Consider the following 10,000-nt stretch of genomic DNA (forward strand, 5'->3'; position numbering starts at 1 on the left):
CGGATGAACGGCGGACTCTTCTCGCAGTCGTAAGTTGCAAACCACCCCTATATCGTCCGTTTCATGAAGAGTTTTATCCAAGATGCGAAATTCCCGCTGTCCCCACACATGCTCTAAGTCTGTGCGCGATTGCGTTGCTCACAGTACGGATTCCGATGCCGAGCGATCAGCTAGAAAGCGCCCCAACCATGTCGATCCCCATGGGCGTTGCACTCGCAGTCGCAAAGACTCTGGGCAATGGCTAAAAGCGCTCCGCAATATATTACTCAGACGGGTAATGACGGTCCGAGCGCTCAGTGTCAGGAGAGCTTTCCTGAGCCCTGACCCACAGGCAGGGTGTAGCGTATCCCACCCGCAGACATGTGACGTTGTCACACGACCAGTTGTCACTAATCGACTGATTGCCGATAATCGTATGCCATACACCGGGGAAAGCTGCCGCAAGGGGTAGCTACGTAGTGCAGTCGCACCTCTACTACTGTACAGAGATAGAACACCGCGTGACCGCAACCAGATTAAACTGATACATGGCGCTGATTACTAATAGATGCAGAGCCATCGGAATATAGATGGCATACGACATACAACAGTCCCTATACATGCTGACAGTCTGTGCACACATGCGAACTACACGTCACCCAGACACTCTATCACACACTACTCTCTGGCTGTAACAGACACAGACAAGATATCTAAGCACCAGCATGGAACAACATCCAGTGCATCCTCTCCGCCACATTACACCATTCACACTATGATAACAAAACCAGGAGGTCCACCCCAAAAACAGAATATCTCACTCTTCCAACAACCATCATTACTCAGATAAGCCACAAACACCCACACATGTCCTAGACAGGGGTGCAACCAACACCACCACACTGCCTTGTCTCACAGCATATAAGCAATGGCAGGAATGAAAGACACAGGCCTGCCACTCCCTTGCCACACCCACGCAACCGGCGCACCACCTCCCCTGAGAGAAAGATGCATCCTGACGTGACACATCTCAGGGTGCCTCAGGCGTCCACTTACCATCATCACTATGAACGAACCTCGTCCCCTCCCCCCTCATACACCATCCCTTAACCTAACCTATGTTGCACCTTAACCTAACCTATGTTGCACCTTAACCTAACCTATGTTGCACCTTAACCTAACCTATGTTGCACCTTAACCTAACCTATGTTGCACCTTAACCTAACCTATGTTGCACCTTAACCTAACCTATGTTGCGCCTTAACCTAACCTATGTTGCGCCTTAACCTAACCTATGTTGCGCCTTAACCTAACCTATGTTGCGCCTTAACCTAACCTATGTTGCGCCTTAACCTAACCTATGTTGCGCCTTAACCTAACCTATGTTGCGCCTTAACCTAACCTATGTTGCGCCTTAACCTAACCTATGTTGCGCCTTAACCTAACCTATGTTGCGCCTTAACCTAACCTATGTTGCGCCTTAACCTAACCTATGTTGCGCCTTAACCTAACCTATGTTGCGCCTTAACCTAACCTATGTTGCGCCTTAACCTAACCTATGTTGCGCCTTAACCTAACCTAAGTTGGGGCTTAACCTAACCTAAGTTGGGGCTTAACCTAACCTAAGTTGGGGCTTAACCTAACCTAAGTTGGGGCTTAACCTAACCTAAGTTGGGGCTTAACCTAACCTAAGTTGGGGCTTAACCTAACCTAAGTTGGGGCTTAACCTAACCTAAGTTGGGGCTTAACCTAACCTAAGTTGGGGCTTAACCTAACCTAAGTTGGGGCTTAACCTAACCTAAGTTGGGCCCTAACCTAACCTAAGTTGGGCCCTAACCTAACCTAAGTTGGGCCCTAACCTAACCTAAGTTGGGCCCTAACCTAACCTAAGTTGGGCCCTAACCTAACCTAAGTTGGGCCCTAACCTAACCTAAGTTGGGCCCTAACCTAACCTAAGTTGGGCCCTAACCTAACCTAAGTTGGGCCCTAACCTAACCTAAGTTGGGCCCTAACCTAACCTAAGTTGGGCCCTAACCTAACCTAAGTTGGGCCCTAACCTAACCTAAGTTGGGCCCTAACCTAACCTAAGTTGGGCCCTAACCTAACCTAAGTTGGGCCCTAACCTAACCTAAGTTGGGCCCTAACCTAACCCACGTTGCGCCCTAACCTAACCCACGTAATTGTTTGTTATATGAATCTAGAAATTCGTGTAGCGTTGCCTAATCGCAACCCTCTCAACATAGTTCGCTGCGCGCACACTCTGGTGTCCTGCGTATTGAATCATGTTACGGTGCCTACCCTCACAACATCTAGCGAGTGTTGCGTACGTTCCACATGGTCCCGCTATCCACTGTAATGTGTACTGCTATAAGACGTATATCGCCCCCCCCCCCCCCCCCCCCCCTCCCCTGTCGCCTCTAGTTCGTCAGTCAGGAGTTTGCGTGTTCAATGAGCTTCGCAGCTGTGCAATGGCATCGGCATACGTACGCGGGCCACCTTCCACGTGTTCTCTCGTGCATACGTCGCAGCATGTATGTGGACTGATGTGGCGTGTCGTGACTCATAACATCCAGGCATGCAAGACCCATTGAATTCGCAAATGTAGATGGACGTCTACGTTTGCTGCCCAAGTTACGCAAATGAACTGGAAATCCGTTGTTGCGCGGTTGTTCGCGCTGGAGGTGAATCGTTGATATCGACGATCGGTACAGGTATTAACCGGTTGCTTCAGCGACACCCGTCATACCCACGAACGTGAGTGGGCATGTGGGTATGAAGCGATACGCGGCGGTGGCTGGGTGGGACCGTCCCCGGCCGGTGAGGGGGGGGCGCCCGGCGTGCTGGCCGCGCGCTGCGTGGGCGCACGCGCGGCAGCCGGCTGGTGGGGGCGCCCAGTGGCAGGCGCGCCGGCTGACGGACGCGGCAGGCGGCGCATCTGCGTGCCGGCGCACCCAGCGCGCGGCGCCGTGCGGCCAAAGTGGGTCCTCCCGGGCCCGGTGCGAAGCGCGGTGGACATCTGCAGTGTGCTGGTCCGATTGAGGACTGTGTGCGTTGAGGATGCGCCGCCGCCCGGCACTCGGCGCCGCGACGCCGTCTGCTGCTCGGTCGCCCCCGCGGTTCTCGCAGGTGGTTTGTATCGCAGCTGTGCGGATGTGTTGGCGCGTGCGCTGTGCTGGGAGAGTTCGCTTTGGCACCCAAGTGGGGCTCTGCCCCTCTGTGGCGCTGGCGTTGGAGCTGCCCGGTCACTGTTTGTGGCCGCGTGTTGTCTCCCGCCGGCAACACCACGACAGCACGCTCCCGGGCCTCTGTCGGCAGCGGCAAGCTCAGTTGGGAGCACGGGTGGTCGCACTGAAAGCGTCTACTCGCCTATCTCCGGGCGATTGCGCCTCTCTCGAACCCGACCAAGTACTTAGGACGGCGCTGCGCGCCGCCGGGACCTGAGAGGGTTTCGAGGTGTATCGTGCAGGGGAGCCCAGCCTCCTCCTGTTTGCAGAATAATTGAGCGGACGCTTGCGTGTTCGCGCGGGCCTCCGGGACACACTCCCGGGCGGCCGGCTGCTCAGCTCTAGTTGACGCAGCTCCCTGGTTGATCCTGCCAGTAGTCATATGCTTGTCTCAAAGATTAAGCCATGCATGTCTCAGTACAAGCCGCATTAAGGTGAAACCGCGAATGGCTCATTAAATCAGTTATGGTTCCTTAGATCGTACCCACGTTACTTGGATAACTGTGGTAATTCTAGAGCTAATACATGCAAACAGAGTCCCGACCAGAGATGGAAGGGACGCTTTTATTAGATCAAAACCAATCGGTCGGCTCGTCCGGTCCGTTTGCCTTGGTGACTCTGAATAACTTTGGGCTGATCGCACGGTCTTCGTACCGGCGACGCATCTTTCAAATGTCTGCCTTATCAACTGTCGATGGTAGGTTCTGCGCCTACCATGGTTGTAACGGGTAACGGGGAATCAGGGTTCGATTCCGGAGAGGGAGCCTGAGAAACGGCTACCACATCCAAGGAAGGCAGCAGGCGCGCAAATTACCCACTCCCGGCACGGGGAGGTAGTGACGAAAAATAACGATACGGGACTCATCCGAGGCCCCGTAATCGGAATGAGTACACTTTAAATCCTTTAACGAGTATCTATTGGAGGGCAAGTCTGGTGCCAGCAGCCGCGGTAATTCCAGCTCCAATAGCGTATATTAAAGTTGTTGCGGTTAAAAAGCTCGTAGTTGGATTTGTGTCCCACGCTGTTGGTTCACCGCCCGTCGGTGTTTAACTGGCATGTATCGTGGGACGTCCTGCCGGTGGGGCGAGCCGAAGGCGTGCGACCGCCTCGTGCGTGCTCGTGCGTCCCGAGGCGGACCCCGTTGAAATCCTACCAGGGTGCTCTTTATTGAGTGTCTCGGTGGGCCGGCACGTTTACTTTGAACAAATTAGAGTGCTTAAAGCAGGCAAGCCCGCCTGAATACTGTGTGCATGGAATAATGGAATAGGACCTCGGTTCTATTTTGTTGGTTTTCGGAACCCGAGGTAATGATTAATAGGGACAGGCGGGGGCATTCGTATTGCGACGTTAGAGGTGAAATTCTTGGATCGTCGCAAGACGAACAGAAGCGAAAGCATTTGCCAAGTATGTTTTCATTAATCAAGAACGAAAGTTAGAGGTTCGAAGGCGATCAGATACCGCCCTAGTTCTAACCATAAACGATGCCAGCCAGCGATCCGCCGCAGTTCCTCCGATGACTCGGCGGGCAGCCTCCGGGAAACCAAAGCTTTTGGGTTCCGGGGGAAGTATGGTTGCAAAGCTGAAACTTAAAGGAATTGACGGAAGGGCACCACCAGGAGTGGAGCCTGCGGCTTAATTTGACTCAACACGGGAAACCTCACCAGGCCCGGACACCGGAAGGATTGACAGATTGATAGCTCTTTCTTGATTCGGTGGGTGGTGGTGCATGGCCGTTCTTAGTTGGTGGAGCGATTTGTCTGGTTAATTCCGATAACGAACGAGACTCTAGCCTGCTAACTAGTCGCGTGACATCCTTCGTGCTGTCAGCGATTACTTTTCTTCTTAGAGGGACAGGCGGCTTCTAGCCGCACGAGATTGAGCAATAACAGGTCTGTGATGCCCTTAGATGTTCTGGGCCGCACGCGCGCTACACTGAAGGAATCAGCGTGTCTTCCTAGGCCGAAAGGTCGGGGTAACCCGCTGAACCTCCTTCGTGCTAGGGATTGGGGCTTGCAATTGTTCCCCATGAACGAGGAATTCCCAGTAAGCGCGAGTCATAAGCTCGCGTTGATTACGTCCCTGCCCTTTGTACACACCGCCCGTCGCTACTACCGATTGAATGATTTAGTGAGGTCTTCGGACTGGTACGCGGCATCGACTCTGTCGTTGCCGATGCTACCGGAAAGATGACCAAACTTGATCATTTAGAGGAAGTAAAAGTCGTAACAAGGTTTCCGTAGGTGAACCTGCGGAAGGATCATTACCGACTAGACTGCATGTCTTTCGATGTGCGTGTCGTGTCGTGCAACACGCTACCTGTACGGCTCGCAGTAGCTGTGCGCCGCGTGCGGGACCACGCGTGCTTCTCAAAACTAACGGACAAATGTTGTGTGGTACGAGCGCTGAAGCTCTGGAGCGGCTGGCCTGCGGCACCTGGCGCCTCGCGCCGGTTTTGAATGACGTTCGCCCGAGTGCCTGTCCGCTCCGGAGTGGAGCCGTACGACGCCCATCGGCCGTGAGGCCGTTGGACACAAAACACTGGAACAGGGGCCGTCGAACGCCTCAGTCCCGCCTATGCAACTGTTTTGAAAGAGACAGTGGAAACTGTAAAAAGATCACCCAGGACGGTGGATCACTCGGCTCGTGGGTCGATGAAGAACGCAGCAAATTGCGCGTCGACATGTGAACTGCAGGACACATGAACATCGACGTTTCGAACGCACATTGCGGTCCATGGATTCCGTTCCCGGGCCACGTCTGGCTGAGGGTCGGCTACGTAAACTGAAGCGCGCGGCGTTTGTCCCGCTTCGGAGACGTGGGTGTGTCGTGCCGGCCTGTGGGGCCGGCCACGTCCCCTCAAACGAGCGATGCGCGCCCGTCGCCTGGCGGTTCGCATACCGGTACTGTCTCGGTAGCGTGCACAGCCGGCTGGCGGTGTGGCGTGCGACACCTCGTACAACGACCTCAGAGCAGGCGAGACTACCCGCTGAATTTAAGCATATTACTAAGCGGAGGAAAAGAAACTAACAAGGATTCCCCCAGTAGCGGCGAGCGAACAGGGAAGAGTCCAGCACCGAACCCCGCAGGCTGCCGCCTGTCGTGGCATGTGGTGTTTGGGAGGGTCCACTACCCCGACGCCTCGCGCCGAGCCCAAGTCCAACTTGAATGAGGCCACGGCCCGTAGAGGGTGCCAGGCCCGTAGCGGCCGGTGCGAGCGTCGGCGGGACCTCTCCTTCGAGTCGGGTTGCTTGAGAGTGCAGCTCCAAGTGGGTGGTAAACTCCATCTGAGACTAAATATGACCACGAGACCGATAGCGAACAAGTACCGTGAGGGAAAGTTGAAAAGAAATTTGAAGAGAGAGTTCAAAAGTACGTGAAACCGTTCTGGGGTAAACGTGAGAAGTCCGAAAGGTCGAACGGGTGAGATTCACGCCCATCCGGCCACTGGCCTCCGCCCTCGGCAGATGGGGCCGGCCGCCCGCGCGGAGCAATCCGCGGCGGGGTCGTGTCCGGTTGCCTTTCCACTCGCCGCGGGGTGGGGCCGTTCCGGTGTGCGGTGGGCCGCACTTCTCCCCTAGTAGGACGTCGCGACCCGCTGGGTGCCGGCCTACGGCCCGGGTGCGCAGCCTGTCCTTCCGCGGGCCTCGGTTCGCGTCTGTTGGGCAGAGCCCCGGTGTCCTGGCTGGCTGCTCGGCGGTATATCTGGAGGAGTCGATTCGCCCCTTTGGGCGCTCGGGCTCCCGGCAAGCGCGCGCGGTTCTTCCCGGATGACGGACCTACCTGGCCCGGCCCCGGACCCGCGCCGCTGTTGGCTCGGGATGCTCTCGGGCGGAATAATCGCTCCCGTCAGCGGCGCTTCAGCTTTGGACAATTTCACGACCCGTCTTGAAACACGGACCAAGGAGTCTAACATGTGCGCGAGTCATTGGGCTGTACGAAACCTAAAGGCGTAATGAAAGTGAAGGTCTCGCCTTGCGCGGGCCGAGGGAGGATGGGGCTTCCCCGCCCTTCACGGGGCGGCGGCCTCCGCACTCCCGGGGCGTCTCGTCCTCATTGCGAGGTGAGGCGCACCTAGAGCGTACACGTTGGGACCCGAAAGATGGTGAACTATGCCTGGCCAGGACGAAGTCAGGGGAAACCCTGATGGAGGTCCGTAGCGATTCTGACGTGCAAATCGATCGTCGGAGCTGGGTATAGGGGCGAAAGACTAATCGAACCATCTAGTAGCTGGTTCCCTCCGAAGTTTCCCTCAGGATAGCTGGTGCTCGTACGAGTCTCATCCGGTAAAGCGAATGATTAGAGGCCTTGGGGCCGAAACGACCTCAACCTATTCTCAAACTTTAAATGGGTGAGATCTCCGGCTTGCTTGATATGCTGAAGCCGCGAGCAAACGACTCGGATCGGAGTGCCAAGTGGGCCACTTTTGGTAAGCAGAACTGGCGCTGTGGGATGAACCAAACGCCGAGTTAAGGCGCCCGAATCGACGCTCATGGGAAACCATGAAAGGCGTTGGTTGCTTAAGACAGCAGGACGGTGGCCATGGAAGTCGGAATCCGCTAAGGAGTGTGTAACAACTCACCTGCCGAAGCAACTAGCCCTGAAAATGGATGGCGCTGAAGCGTCGTGCCTATACTCGGCCGTCAGTCCGGCAGTCACGGCCGGTCCTTGCGGCCGGCCGCGAAGCCCTGACGAGTAGGAGGGTCGCGGCGGTGGGCGCAGAAGGGTCTGGGCGTGAGCCTGCCTGGAGCCGCCGTCGGTGCAGATCTTGGTGGTAGTAGCAAATACTCCAGCGAGGCCCTGGAGGGCTGACGCGGAGAAGGGTTTCGTGTGAACAGCCGTTGCACACGAGTCAGTCGATCCTAAGCCCTAGGAGAAATCCGATGTTGATGGGGGCCGTCATAGCATGATGCACTTTGTGCTGGCCCCCGTTGGGCGAAAGGGAATCCGGTTCCTATTCCGGAACCCGGCAGCGGAACCGATACAAGTCGGGCCCCTCTTTTAGAGATGCTCGTCGGGGTAACCCAAAAGGACCCGGAGACGCCGTCGGGAGATCGGGGAAGAGTTTTCTTTTCTGCATGAGCGTTCGAGTTCCCTGGAATCCTCTAGCAGGGAGATAGGGTTTGGAACGCGAAGAGCACCGCAGTTGCGGCGGTGTCCCGATCTTCCCCTCGGACCTTGAAAATCCGGGAGAGGGCCACGTGGAGGTGTCGCGCCGGTTCGTACCCATATCCGCAGCAGGTCTCCAAGGTGAAGAGCCTCTAGTCGATAGAATAATGTAGGTAAGGGAAGTCGGCAAATTGGATCCGTAACTTCGGGATAAGGATTGGCTCTGAGGATCGGGGCGTGTCGGGCTTGGTCGGGAAGTGGGTCAGCGCTAACGTGCCGGGCCTGGGCGAGGTGAGTGCCGTAGGGGTGCCGGTAAGTGCGGGCGTTTAGCGTGGGTGTGGTCTGCTCTCGCCGTTGGTCGGCCTCGTGCTGGCCGGCGGTGCAGGATGCGCGCGCCTGTGCGGCGTTCGCGCCCCGGTGCTTCAACCTGCGTGCAGGATCCGAGCTCGGTCCCGTGCCTTGGCCTCCCACGGATCTTCCTTGCTGCGAGGCCGCGTCCGCCTTAGCGTGCTCCTCCGGGGGCGCGCGGGTGCGCGGATTCTCTTCGGCCGCCATTCAACGATCAACTCAGAACTGGCACGGACTGGGGGAATCCGACTGTCTAATTAAAACAAAGCATTGCGATGGCCCTAGCGGGTGTTGACGCAATGTGATTTCTGCCCAGTGCTCTGAATGTCAACGTGAAGAAATTCAAGCAAGCGCGGGTAAACGGCGGGAGTAACTATGACTCTCCAAATGCTCACATGATGCGTCATATACGGATCCTCTCGGTCCACTCCTCAGCATCCTAGCGGTGTCGAGTGGATGATGGTTCGCTTAGCCTCTCGGTGGGAAATCCTAGCTCTGGCCTTCACGTGGCGGGGGTCGTGAGGGTGCTGAGGAAGGTTACGCGTAAGTGTAACTCCTTTCCAGTTTCCCGACCGACAGAGCAGGGTGCCTTGTAGGGCTTGGGGGTTACCTCCCCCCCTGCCTTTGTTCCAGCTGGTGCAAGTAATAGAAGCAAACGTGGTACCAGGCCTCCCACTGGAGCGCCTGTGCCAGCTGATGAGCCACCCATCCAGCCAACCGGTGCGGGTCGAGCGCCGCTCCCCGCTATCTGCCCTGATTGCATGCGGTCATTTTCAACCAAGACCGGGCTCGGCGTCCATCGTCGTCGCGCCCATCCGACTGCTGCTAATGCCGAGATCAAGACCGAGAGGAAGAAGGCCAGGTGGTCGCAGGAAGAGCTGCTGCGTTTGGCCCACGCAGAAGCGACCCTCGCCATCCAGGGTTGTAGGTTCTTCAACCAGGAACTCGCCAAGGCCTTCCCTGATCGTACACTGGAATCAGTTAAATGTCAGCGTAGAACGCAGTGTTATAAAGACATGGTGGCAAGGTTTGCCACTGAACTCTCCGGCATGGATCGCGGCCCTCGTGGTCCCGCCGGTGAGCCTGCGGACAGTCAAGCTTTGTCACAGTCTCCACCTGGGGGGGAAGATGTAGACCTAGCCATCTGGTCATTTGTAGCGGATCTCCCCTCATCAGACTGCCGATTCCGCTCACTTGATGATCTTGTGGCTCTGGGTCCCACCACCAGCCGTAATACTATCCAGGCAATGTTGCTGTCTGCTCTCGATGAAGTAGGCAGCAAGCAGCCAGCTGTTCACCAAGCTGTGAGTGTGCAGACCCAACAGCCACCAGAGCGGAAACG

The 10,000-nt window shown here is 56.5% G+C and overlaps 2 non-coding genes and 1 pseudogene across 2 annotated transcripts; all 3 read left to right on the plus strand.

The window, feature by feature from the left end:
• The first annotated feature begins 3,558 nt into the window (after window positions 1-3,558).
• Window positions 3,559-5,467, plus strand: LOC126196966 (small subunit ribosomal RNA). The gene has a single exon (XR_007539383.1). It is a non-coding gene; the product is annotated as a small subunit ribosomal RNA (ribosomal RNA).
• A 353-nt stretch (window positions 5,468-5,820) lies between these two features.
• On the plus strand, window positions 5,821-5,975 carry LOC126196272 (5.8S ribosomal RNA). Its single transcript, XR_007538798.1, has one exon. It is a non-coding gene; the product is annotated as a 5.8S ribosomal RNA (ribosomal RNA).
• Window positions 5,976-6,163: 188 nt separating this feature from the next.
• LOC126197795 (large subunit ribosomal RNA) overlaps window positions 6,164-10,000 on the plus strand; it is a 7,760-nt pseudogene continuing 3,923 nt past the window's right edge.

The sequence above is a fragment of the Schistocerca nitens genome, chromosome 7 (genome assembly GCF_023898315.1).
Source record: "Schistocerca nitens isolate TAMUIC-IGC-003100 chromosome 7, iqSchNite1.1, whole genome shotgun sequence".
Taxonomy (NCBI): Eukaryota; Metazoa; Arthropoda; class Insecta; order Orthoptera; family Acrididae; genus Schistocerca; species Schistocerca nitens.